This window comes from Heptranchias perlo, unplaced genomic scaffold (assembly GCF_035084215.1).
Source record: "Heptranchias perlo isolate sHepPer1 unplaced genomic scaffold, sHepPer1.hap1 HAP1_SCAFFOLD_53, whole genome shotgun sequence".
NCBI classification, from domain to species: domain Eukaryota; kingdom Metazoa; phylum Chordata; class Chondrichthyes; order Hexanchiformes; family Hexanchidae; genus Heptranchias; species Heptranchias perlo.
The window spans coordinates 4,633,276-4,647,055 of NW_027139548.1; positions in this window are offsets into that span (position 1 = coordinate 4,633,276).

A 13,780-nucleotide genomic window follows, 5' to 3' on the forward strand; every position below is an offset into this window, starting at 1 on the left:
GCAATAAATGCCAGCCTTGCCAGCGACGCCCACATCCCGTGAACGAATAAAAAAAAATGAGGAGCGTTCGGCTGAAGTGTAGTCAAGAATGTAGGAGCAGTCCGTTTGAATAACAGAATAGGGGCGGCAAAACTCTCACACTCCAGATATCAGTGAGAGACGGTTTCCTCCAGGCCGCAGAACTGACCTACGGGCCGGTGAACTGGCTCCAATCAGCCACTGTTCTGGGCACCGCTCTCCCCCCGGGTCCCCACTGGGCAAGGGGAAGATTCCAGGATACAAAGCCCGAATAAGCATGTCCTGTCCACAAAAAGCAGGACAAATCCAATCCGGCCAATTAACACCCCATCAGTCAACTCTCAATCATCATCAAAGTAATGGAACGTGTCGTCGACAGTGCAAACGAGCGGCACTTACTCACCAATAACCTGCTCACCGATGCTCAGTTTGGGTTCCTCAAGGACCACTCGGCTCCAGACCTCATTACAGACTTGGTCCGAACATGACAAAAGAGCTGAATTCCAGAGGTGAGGTTAGAGTGACTGCCCTTGAAATCAAGGCAGCATTTGACCGAGTGTGATACCAAGGAGCCCAAGTAAAATTTACGTCAATGGGAAAGAGGGGATAACTCTCCAGTGGCTGGAGTCATACCTAGCACAAAGGAAGATGTTAGTGGTTGTTGGAGGCCAATCAACACAGCCCCAGGGCATTGATGCAGACGTTCCTCAGGGAAGTGTCCTAGGCCCAACCATCTTCAGCTGCTTTAACAATGACCTTCCCTCCATCACATGGTCGGAAATGGGGATGTTCGCTGATGATTGCACAGTGTACAGTTCCATTCACAACCTCGCAAATAATGAAGCAGTCCGAGCCCGCATGCAGCAATACCTGGATAACATTCGGGCTTGGGCTGATAAGTGGCAAGTAATATTGGCTCCAGACAAGTGCCAGGCAATGACCATCTCCAACAAGAGAGAGTATAACCACCTCCCCTTGACATTCAACGTCTTTACCATCGCCGAATCCCCCACCATCAACATTCTGGGGGGGTCACCAGCGATATAAATAGTGTGGCGACAAGAGCAGGTCATGAGGCTGGGTATTCTGCGGCGAGTGACTCACCTCCTGACTCCCCAAAGCCTTTTCACCATCGACAAGGCATAAGTCAGGAGTGTGATGGAATACTCTCCACTTGCCTGGATGAGTGCAGCTCCAACAACACTCAAGAAGATCGACACCATCCAGGACAAAGCAGCCCGCTTGATTGGCACCCCATCCACCACCGGCTCAGAGTGGCTGCAGTGTGGACTGCAGCAACTCGCCAAGCACCTCCCAATTTGTTTTTTATTCGTTCACGGGATGTGGGCGTCGCTGGCAAGGCCGTCATTTATTGCCCATCCCTAGCGAGATTTTTTACAACTGAGTGGCTTGCTAGGCCATTTCAGAGGGCAATTAAGAATCAACCACATTGCTGTGGGTCTGGAGTCACATATATGCCAGACCGGGTAAGGACGGCAGGTTTTCTTCCCTGAAGGACATTAGTGAACCAGATGGGTTTTTACAACAATCCGGTAGTTTTATGGTTGTCATTACTGATACTAGTATTTTAATTCCAGATTTTTATTTAATTAATTGAATTTAAATTCGCCAGCCGCCATGGTGGGATTTGAACTTGTGATTTTGGATTTTAGTCCAGGCCTCGGGATTACTAGCCCTGTAACATAACCACTACGCTACCGTACCACGACATCTACCACCTAGCAGGACAACAGCAGCAGGTACATGTGAACAACACCACCTACGCGTTCCCCTCCAAGGCACACACCATCCCGACTTGGAAATATATCGCCTTTCCTTCATCGTCGCTGGGTCAAATCCTGGAACTCCCTTCCCAACAGCACTTTGGGAGAACCATCACCAGACGGACTGCAGCGGTTCAAGAAGGCGGCTCACCACCACCTTCTCAAGGGCAATTAGGGATGGGCAATCAATGCCGGCCTCGCCAGCGACGCCCACATCCCATGAATGAATAAAAAAAAGACAACGAGGCGCATATTCTGCAACCCCCTGTTCAATATCGATTCTCAGGGGCAATTTACGAGGAGCCTTAGAAGAGGGAGATGTTCGGCCTGACAGGGGACTTTTGAAAAAGTGCAGAGCCAGGGTGGTTGTGCAAGGTTTATGGAATCGAGGGCACTGGAACATTTTTCGCCTTGGAGGTGAGTTCTGTGGTGGAATTCCCTCCCCTCTGAGTTCGAAAGTCGCGATTTGAAGCCCCAATCCAGGGACGGAACACAAAATCCAGGCTGACTCTCTCAATGCTGCGCTCACAGAGATGCTGTTTTTCGGATGTAAAGTTGTACCTAGCCCAATGACACGATTGCAAATATAGTCGGGGAGTTGTGGTGAGGTGCGGTGTCCAAGGGGTAGGCCGTCGATCTTGTCAATCGGAAGAGCGCGGGTTTGACCCCCGCGCCTGCTTTAAGCTTCCAATCTTTAATGAAACGATTTTCACGAAGCAGCTTAACGGCCCCGTATCTTTATTTCTCCCCGCCTCACCTGGAATGTCAAACTGCCACTGTAAACTTAGAATATTTAACATTTCTACGTGAGGCGTTTTGCCAGGTATTACAATTCCTTCAATTTGTGGATTTGAAACAGGACAGAGGCAAATGTTTCCTTCTTTGGCACAAATCTATTTCGATCTGTTTCCTTCTCTGACCCTGTAATCCTCAAAATATGATAGTGGGATTAGAGAGAAAGGGAGAGAGTGTGTAAAGCTCACTCGGGACCCCGTGTCTCCTGCCCCCAACCGATAGTCTCACCTCCTGTATCAGACCAACATAAAATGGGACAAAGGAACCCGGACATTAAAACAGACAAAGCGACTGAGACAGATGGAGCTGGATGACGGTAGAGATAGTGACGGACAGAATGAGAGAGGATGAGTCAGATATAAAATGAGCGATCGGTTTATCGAACTATTGACAATTCGCCCCCATCATATTATATATCTCCATCAACTGACTTTCCCATTCCATTGATATATCCCAGTCGATTGACTTTCCCATTCCATTGATATGTTCCAATCCAACGACTTTCCTAATGCACTGAACTTTCATACAGACTTTCATAAGTTACCACATAGTAGACTCGTGACTGAAGTCAGAGCATGTGGAGTCAGGGTACAATTGCAGAATGAATGGCAAACTGGCTACAAAACAGAAAAGAGAGTGTGGGGATTAAAGGTAGTTACTCAAACTGGCGGAAGGTGGAAAGTGGTGTTACACAAGGATCAATTCTGGGAACACAGTTGCTCTATCATTTGTACAAATTATTTGGACATGATAATCGGTAGCACAGTATTAACATTTGGGGCTGACACCACGTTGGAGGATAGATTGGGGGATAGTTTATACTCAGGAAGACTGCAACAAAATTCAAGAAGACGTTAACAAACTTACAGAATGGAAATGTAAATGGTCAATGAATTTAGACATTAATAAGCGTGAGGTGCTGTGTTTTGGGAGGATGGCTGAGGAGACCACCAACTCCTACAGAGTTGTTACGTTAAACTTGTACAGAACCTTAGTTAGACCACACTAAGAGGACTGTACACAATTGTGCTCTCCATATTGCAAAAAGGATATAGAGACACTGCTTATGGTGCAAAAATTATTTACGAGGAAGAGACCAGGGCTGAGAGGTTTTAACTAGCAGGAAAGGCTAAAGAGGCTGGGGCTCTTTTCTCAAGAAAAGATAAGTTTGAGGGCGGACCTAATAGAGGTCATTAGAATTATGAAGGTGTTTGAGCGGGTATTCAAAACTTGGGGCCAGAAATATAAGATAGTCACGATTAAACCCAATAGGATTTGAGGAGAAACTTCTTTCGAAGTTCGAATGTGGAACTTGCTGCCGCATGGAGTAATTGAGGCGAAGAGCATGGATATATTTAAGGAGACGATCCGACAGAGCCACGTTCCTTGTGGGGAAGATGAATTCAGATATTAACATTGAAAGATGTTTGACCTCTGGGGTAATGTCCGGGGTCACCAAAGGTTCGTGAAGACACTGCAGTGGCCAAGCGGTACGTCCTCAGCATTGTATAATTTAGAGCGTGGGTTCGACCTCTCAACGCGCCTCTGTTAGCTTTGAATATTTAAGGCGATGTTTACAGTGCAACCCTCCAAGGCACTTCTTGAGATGCAGTTCCCAAACCGAATGAGGTGTTCCTGATGGGATCTGACCAAAACTCTATACAACTGAAGCATAACTTGTTCCCCATTGTATTCCAGACAATTTGAGATAAAGGCCAACATTGCATTTGCCTTTTTGACTGGGCCACGAGCAAATTACTCAACAAACATTAAATCGAATGTGATCCTACAGGCCACTCACGACGTTTGTTTGTAGTGACGTGTAGTGACGTAGAGTGTGTCAGTGAGTGAGATTTCCATGGTGAGATTTCACCAACAGGACAAATCTGCTTTTAATTATATACAGGGCTAAGATCGCAACTGATAGATTCTGAATTAAAATATCAACTAAACAACTGAAAGTGTTGAATTGTAGCTGACCTTAGCATCAGCAGTTCAATTAACCTTATCGTGTTAACAATCATCTGACAAACATACAGAGGCCCCAGGAACATCCAGGACCTGAGTGTGTGCGAGACAGTACGGTGACTGCATTAGGAAACGTAATAAATGACAAGTTGTCTCACCTTGCCTCGAACAGTAGAACCAGAGGTCAAAGGCTGCACTTCAAGGGGTTAAATTCTAAACTAATCTGCGGAAATATTATTTGATTGAACGAATGGTCGATCGATGGAACCAGCTCCTTTCCCAATCTATATAATTAACATTAGAGGATAGGGAATTTAGAGGAACACAGTAACTGCTTAATTAGAAATGGAGGCAGAATAATTTAGGGCAACACGAGCTGCTTAATTGGAAATACAATAAATGGGAATTCAGGGGGATAGAGTAACGGCTTAGTTCGAAATCGAGAACAGGGGGATTTAGGGGAATTGGAAATGGACAACAAGTGAATTCAAATGAACACAGCAACGATTTAATTGGCAATAGATATCAGAGGAATATAAGTCACTATGGCAACTGTTTAATTCGAAATTGAGTAAAGAGGAATAAGGGGGAACATGGTAAATGTTCAATTGGAAATCGAATAAAGTGGAATACAGGGGGAACACAGTAACTTCAATTAGAAATAGAATAAAGTGGAATACAGGGGGAACACAGTAACTGTTCAAATAGAAATGGAATAAAGTGGAATACAGGGGGAACACAGTATCTGTTCAATTAGAAATAGAGAAACTCAAGGGAAAAGAACAACAGTTTGATTAGAAACAGGGGGCCGGAAATCATCATCTGATGTGATTGAATTTGACACGGTAATGCAATGGTTTACTTGATCATGACTTTGCTTATATTGTACCTGTTGATTTTGGATGATGTGTTTGAATGCACATCGGCTTGTTATGATTGTGACTGAGTGCAGATACGTCGCTGACTGATGGAATTAAAACCTTTGCCTGCTGCTGGATTCGTGCCTTAAATACTGTTTCCGGTTAAATGGAAATCTGCCTATTACACTGAACTGCCCATAAGACACCGCCATTTCCCTACGAGATCGATGCCATTTGGATAGGCACAGACTGGGATCCACTGGGATCTGCAACCATGTGGAGTTTGGATTTTGAGAATCTCAGATTCAACTGGAATGTTAAAGATTGACTGGTAAAAGGGGCACTGAATCATAATGATGAAATGAAGGCCATTCACAATTAAAGTACGAAGGGCATTGTTAGTGAAAGGTTTACAGTAATGTTCTTGAACATTGAAGTGAGGTGTCATAAGTTTATTAAGCACACAGTGCATACAATAGTACTTAAACATGCACTTAAAAGGTTGCACTTACAACCACACCTGATGAAGGTTATTTGGGATTCAACCTTTTAACAGTTCTGAGCTCAATCCGAAAACTCATTATAAACAGACAGTTTTTATACATTTTCTCACTCCCGGTACCTGGAAATAAACACAATTTTGGATCAATAATTATATGGAAGTTAAAATACAACTCCACATAAGGAGAATGGAATTGACTTATCCTTCATCAGTAACGATAGTTTTCTTTACAAACCGAGCTCTTTTTCTTTTGGGCTAACAAGTATAATTCCCGTACTTCGTTATATCATCGGTAGTTTCTCCCTTGATCAATACACATGCAATTCTACCTTCATTAATAAGTCCATTCTTGTTTCTGTATCACTCGTTCCAATTCAATTGGTTATGTATGCCCAGATGTTTTTGTTTTTAAGAACTAACTGCTTTCCAACAAAGTTATCAAATGATTAAAGTTCTCTGAAATGTATGAATCAGTATGTAATAATCCCTCTTCAATGAAGTTTCTTATTATTTCATCCTGAAACTGACCATTGCTGCAGGGTCAGCCCTGGCCCAACAGTGCAGTGAGACTTTAAATTGACATATACTTCCCTGCTTCAGATGCAAAGGCGAAAGGTTAACATTACGATAAAATAAGTAGAAACCAATACAGTATCACATTGGCACACTTCAGGACAGTGTGAATTAACATTTCCTTGCAGTGCCCCCTTGGTTGGCGTTACTGTATTTGAGGCCAACACTGAACAATATCTCATCAACATTATGTATCTGTTTCGATCTATTCTATTGCACAGATCTCTACCCATTGGTTTTACATACTGTCCAGTGCCACATTAACCATTTCATGTAGTGGTGGTGTCAGCGTCACTGACGATGTCTTGGACCGTTTCTTCAGTGCAGCTTCATCACAGAATTACAGAGAATTATATATAATATAAAGCACAAAACAGACCATTCAACTCAACTGGCACATTCCGGTCTTAATGCCTCACACGATCCTCCTTTCAGCCCTCTTCATCTAACCCTATCAGCTTAACCCTCTATTCTTTCCTCCCTCATGTGTTTATCGAGCTTCTCCTTCCATGCATCTCTCTATATCTGATGCTGGTTGCTTCACAAGCAACACGTCACTTCATTAAACACATAGATATCCCATGATCAGGCAGCACGAGATATCCGATAAAAGCCATTCCTGCCCTTTCAGGCTCTCTCTCAACAGATCGGGGCGTCTGGAGGTGTTTGATTAGAATCCCTCCCTGCACTGTCCCAATGTTTCGGGGTGCTGGCCAAGCTATCAAATACATTCTTCCCATTTTTCAGGATAAGCAAGGACACCGCCATCTCCAAGAGAAAGATACCAATTAATCATCTTAACTACACGTTCCTGACTTTCACTAGATTGTGTATTGATACCAGATTGATATCTTGTGGCGAGTCGTGTCCAGGTTTTTTAAGATAAGAATGGACGGGACAGGATAGATAGAAGCAGAAAGCTTCCATTAGTTGAGCGATCAAGAACCAACGGCCGTAGATTATAGAATAAATGTAAGAGATTTAGAACTGAGGGTTGGAGAAACCTCTTTACATGAAGAGTTGTGAAGATGCGGAAATAACAGAGGCAGAAATCATGCCCATATTCAAGATGAAATTGTTCGGATGTGTGAATAAAAATAGACTGACGGGATTTTGAGATTGGGCGGATAAAGTGATTGGAACTATTTTCTGGAGTGGAGGGAAAACGCCGGCATGACTGAGTTGGGCCAAATGGTCTGTTACATTATTCCAACATTTTGATGATCAACTGATATTTTAATAAATATCTGTTAACAGAGACGCCTAACGTCACATTGACGAGTTAATTTCATGCTGTCTCCATTATTTGTCACTTATCAGGAGACAGTGGTCCCGTTCTATTGGGCCAGGAGACAATGGGGAGCGGTGTCTGAAGGGGAGAACAGGGCCTGTAACATTCACACCAAGATTACAGAATAATTACAAATAACTATGGTTGTAACACCCTTCATTGCTTCAGCACTAAAGAAAAATTTAACCATTAATTAAACTGGCGTGTCCTATTCAAGTACCAAGATTGTAAGACAGTTAATGCTGCCGCCCACCTGTTCCACCCAACTGCTGAAGCTCAATCATGAATGTTCTCATTGAATCTTGAGCTGTTTTATCAGGAAACGATTGTGTTCACCCGAGGAAAGCAGCAGGCATCAAACTCAGGGCATAAAGTAGAAGAAGTGCTTTCTGATACTGGTTCATTTCACAACAAAGAAAGACGGCCATTCTAAAATGGAACACGGACTGTAATTGAGCTCAAGTTCGGACAGGATGCTTTGGTTTGACTTTTCATTTATTTCATCAACATCAGAATAAATGTCCAAGGAGATTTCACCACCTTCTTCAGCTCTTCCCTGAATTTCGTTTGGGTAGCTGCATAAATACACGTGTTTGTGCAGGAACTCAAATACATGAGCATGTGTCCGATTTCAGTGGCGATATAAGCAGGAGCTGTATAATCCGGTCGGTGATACACGACCAGACGGATAGCTAAAGAATTCACGGCAGCTGTCAGCCACAACAGTATAAAACTACCAGATACAGTGAACAGTAAAATAATAGATTTCCTTCGGTTCGCCAGCTCTGGATCGCTCTTATTCTCACTGCTGTGACTCCGGAGGCCCCTGCGGGCTCTGCTGGCCACTAAAATGCGTCTGACGGTCAAACAATTAAACAGAAGCATTAAAGCAAAAGGAATCCATGGTATTAAAATACTTTCTAACCATGTAAACACTGCACCTGCAGGCGATGAATAAAAGGCCAATCTGGGGCGGAAACCCCACTGAACATTGTTAATTATTTGTGTATGTTGAAATGCAAACCAAAAGGGGATGTTTTCTAAACAGAACAGGACAGAGAGCGTTGTTATAACCGCAGCCGCAGTTCTCACTGTGCAATATTTTGCTTTAAACTTCTGACAACATATCGATACAAATCGGTCAAATGTGAACGAGACTGTGAACCACACCGACATATCTAGGTTGGTACAATTAATGTAGAGCATGAACTTACGAATGAGAGTGTAGGACAGGAATTGAAGTGGAAAGAGTTTTGTTAAAATTTGATACTCTATTACATTGAAGATGATGACCAGTAGATCTGCTGTTGCCATGGCCACCATATAGATCGAGATACATTTGGAAAGACCGCAATTTCCTCTGGAAAGAATCACGATTGTCATTAGGTTCGCTGTAAGAAAGAGGGACAAGAGGTAAGTAACGGGGATACTCATAAATCTCACAGCATATTGTGGGGAAATGTTCCGATGATTTCCTACTTCGGGTAATGCACGCGGGTTCTTTTTTAAATATAGGCGAGCAATGACGACACTTTATTTGAAAGAACCAAGCATTAAACACTCAACATCGAGGGACTGACAATCCGCCGTCCTTTCAGCTTACTTCAGTCAGACGTTGTCAAGGCAGCGGGGGGAGGGTCACTCGGAATCAGTCTGGGGAATGGTGACGGAGAGCGTCCCCACTACTACCGACACCCAGGCACTGATGAATCAACAGGGAGATTTGGACATTTGGCGATAGTGTAAAACAGGCGACATCGGATCAACCGTCCGTCATCCATCTGTCCCGAATTTCATTTCCATCGCTGTCGCCACTAACACGAGATTGAGGTTCCACTCACACTATAACTGTACGGTCCAGGCTAAGCTGGAGCACCTCGAAGGGACGGTACAGGTGCAAAGAAAAGCGCCTTAAAGGGAAACTTTGGATGGTTGTATAAGTTGTTAATTTTCGGCAGTCAATCAGGAAACGGATTTCCTTACATACGTCCAAACACACATTTCAATACAGTGTTGAGCGGTGAAACCATCCCGCCATGAGGCTTATACCCATGTGATGTACCGACCCGATTTTATAATTTAAAGCTGCGGCCCCATGGGACAATAGATCAAAATTTACATTTAGTTCCTTCAGTTGTTCTGTCGAGCGGGGTCTGGGAGCTGCATCAGATGTCAGCAGTTTTAAATATAATTTCTCAGCAATTACTGGAAAGTTTCGAATTCAAGTAAAACATTCATCCGAGACAAAAGCTTCAATTTAGGTCGGAACTCTGGGATTTTTCTATTTATAATCGCCCCGAGGGATGTGGGCATTGCTGCCGAGACCAGCATTTATTTCCCATCCCTAGTTCCACTTGAAAAGGTGATCGTGAGCCGCCTTCTTGAACCGCTGCATTCCGTGTGGTGAAGGTTCTCCCACAATGCTGTGAGGATGGGAGTTCCAGGATTTTGACCCAGCGACAATGAAGGAACGGCGATATATTTCCAAGTCGGGATGGTGTGACTTGGAGTCGAACGTGCAGGTGGTGTTGTTCCCATGTGCCTGCTGCCTTTGTCCTTCTAGGTGGTAGAGGTCACGGGTTTGGGAGGTGCTGTCGAAAAAACCTTGGCGAGTTGCTACAGTGGGTCCTGTCGATGGTACACACTGCAGCCACAGTGCGCCAGTTGTGAAGGGAGTGAATATTGAGCGTGGTGGATGGGGTACCAATCAAGCGGGCTGCTTTGTCCCGGACGGTGTCGAGCTTCTCGAGTGTTGTTGGAGCTGCACTCATCCAGGCAAGTGGAGAGTATTCGACCAAACTCATGACTTGTGCCTTGTAGATGTTGGAAAGGCTTTGGGGAGTCAGGGAGTGAATCACACATCGCAGAATACCCAAACTCTGACCTGCCCTTATAGCCACAGTATTTATATGGCTGGTCCTGTTAAGTTTCTGGACAATGGTGCCCCGAGGATGTTGATGGTGGGGGATTCGGCGATGGTAATGCCGTAATGCAGTCAAGGGGAGGTGGTTCGACTGTCTCTTGTTGGAGATGGTGATGACCTCGCACTTGTTTGGGGCGAATATTACTTGCCACTTATGAGCCCAAGCCTGGATGTTGTCCAGGTCTTGCTGCATGCGGGCACGGACTGATATATTATCTGAGGGGTTGAGAATGGAACTGAAGACTCTGCAGTCATCAGCGAACATCCCCTTTTCTGACCTTATGATGGAGCGAAGGTCATTGATGAAGCAGCTGAAGATGGTTGGGCCTAGGACACTGCCCAAAGGAAATCCTACAGCAATGTCCTGGGGCTGAGATGATTGGCCTCCAATAACCACTACCATCTACAATTGTGCTTGGTATGACTCCAGCCACTGGAGAGGTTTTCCCCTGATTCCCATTGACTTCAATTTTACTCGGGCTCCTTGGTGCCTTGATGTCAATGGCAGTCTCTCTCACCTCACTTCTGGAATTCAACACCTTCGTCCATGATTGGACCAATGCTGTTATGGTGTCTGGAGCCGAGTTGCCATGGCAGAACACAAACTGAATGTCGGTGAGCAGGTTATTGGTGAGTAAGTGCCGATTGAAAGCACTGTCGATGACACCTTATATCACTTTGCTGATGATTGAGACTAGACTGATGGGGCGTTAATTGGCCGGACTGGATTTGTCTCCTGTTGGGTGGAGGTGGCTGCAGACCGAGGAATTATCAACTGAAAGTAGACAGGGAACAACGGTACAAATAAAATGATGACACGGGGCAATAGGCAACACATCGTTTAGTGATCCATTTCTGTTGGAGGGACCAGGGAATCAGCCACGCCCTACCTCGTATTGGGAAGAAAGTTGATCGCCCGGTCCCCACGATTTACCGATCACAGCAGCGCCTCACAGGCAGTGCGGACTGCGAGGATTGCCGCTGATATTCACTCATTTATCCCGGTGGATAAGCGACTCTGAAATGAGGACATTCTTGGAATTTCTTACGTAATCATTAACAATGAGATAGTGAACAGTTGTGAAACAACAGGTTATATTGACTTACCGGGAAAACCAAAGGCTGCGAGAACAGGGAAGTAAATCTCCTTTATGTGATGAATTGTTGGCTTTTCCATTTTTTAGAAGAATGTGTGAATTCTCTCACACTTTCCGGTCCCGATTGGAGTGTATCTGAGATCTGTAAATACTCCCCTTTTATAGAACAATCGGTGTCCCGGTGAGAAAATCAGGTTACACAATAATTGGCGTTAGTTGCAGTCACTGAACAAACAAGGCGCGATTTTCCTCTTCTGTGGGCAGGGGACGCCAATGGGGAAATTGTACAGCTCAGTCCACGAAACTCCGTCCATTCACATCAATGAACGGAAAGTAATCCCTGAGGGAATGTGCTCTGTGCACGACCCGTGAACCGGGAAGGGAACATCCATCCTGGACACTGCGTCAGGTTCTTAATGCCTCATGAATTCATTAAATACTTCACACATCCATTCCATAATTAAAATGTGTTTTGTACTGTGATGATCACTGGTGATGACTCGGCTCTAACATTAGGTGACCCGACTCTCGCATTACTATTTGAGACCCTGCTCTAACATTACTGGTCGAGACCCTGCTCTAACAATACTGGTGGTGATCCGACTCGAACATTAATGGTGATGTCCCTACTCTAACATTATTGGCGGTGACCCTGCTCTCACATTACTGGTGGTGAACCTCGTATAACATTACAAGTATTGACTCTAATCTAACATTACTGGTGGTGACCCAACTCAAACATTATTGGTGGCGATTCTACGCTAACATTACTGGTGGTGATCCTGCTCCGACATGACTGGTGGTGACCCTACTCCAATATTACTGGTGGTGACCCTACTCCAACATTACTGGTGGTGACCCTACTCTAACATTACTGGTGGTGACCCTACTCTGACATTACAGGTGGTTACCCGACACTAACATTACTGGTGGAGGCCCGACGATAACATTGCTGGTGGAGACCTGAATGTAACATTACTGGTGGTGATCCTACTCTAATATTCCTGGCGGTGACCCTATTCTTACGTTACAGGACTGACCCAACTCTAACATTACTGGTGGAGACCCTACTCTAACATTCTGGTGGTGAACCTACTCTAACATTTTGGTGGTGATCCTACTCTAACAATACTGGTGGTGATCCTACTCTAACATTACTGGTGGTGAACCTACTCTAACATTGTTGGTGGTGATCCTGCTCTAACAATACTGGTGGTGACTGTAGTCTAACATTATTGATGGAGACCCGAATCTAACATTACTGGTGGAGAGCCTACTCTAACATCCATTCACTCTGGCAATCCATTAATCGGATCCATCCATTCACTTTCCCAATCCATTTATGGTTCCCGTCCACTCAATTCCCAATCCATTGATGCTATCCATCCATTCACTTTGCCAATCCATTGACGGTATCGGTCCATTTACTATCCCAATCCATTAATTGTTCCTGTCCATTCTTGTGTTCAAGCGGCCCATACACGGCAACAGACGCACAGAATCTCCTGTGCTGTGAATTCAAGTATTTTCCAAAGTCGTGGATGTCCTGTTCTAGGAAAGCTGGATTTGATATCCTGACAAATAAATGCCCAGGAATCAGGCGAATCCTTGGTTTCCTCCTTTAAGCGCTCACTAAGGAATTGTCTGGGCTTTTCCCTCCGAGTTATCTGGAGGGGTGAATGTTACCTGATTCGGTTCCTGAACTGTCTTACATTTAAGCCAGTTCGGATCAAAACGAATTTAATTTACTCATCCTCGATTAGGTTATCCTAAAACTCATTCTTGCCAAACAGTCAAGGAAGAAGCCAAGTCAAAGTCATGCACTGAATACTGTTAAACAGTTAGAACCTGGTGAAGCTCCAGCTCAGGACGACAGGCATGTTGAACAGCGGAAGCAACATGCGAAAGACAGTGTTAAGCGATTCCACAACCTACGGATCAGATCAAAGCTCTGCAGTCCTGCCACATC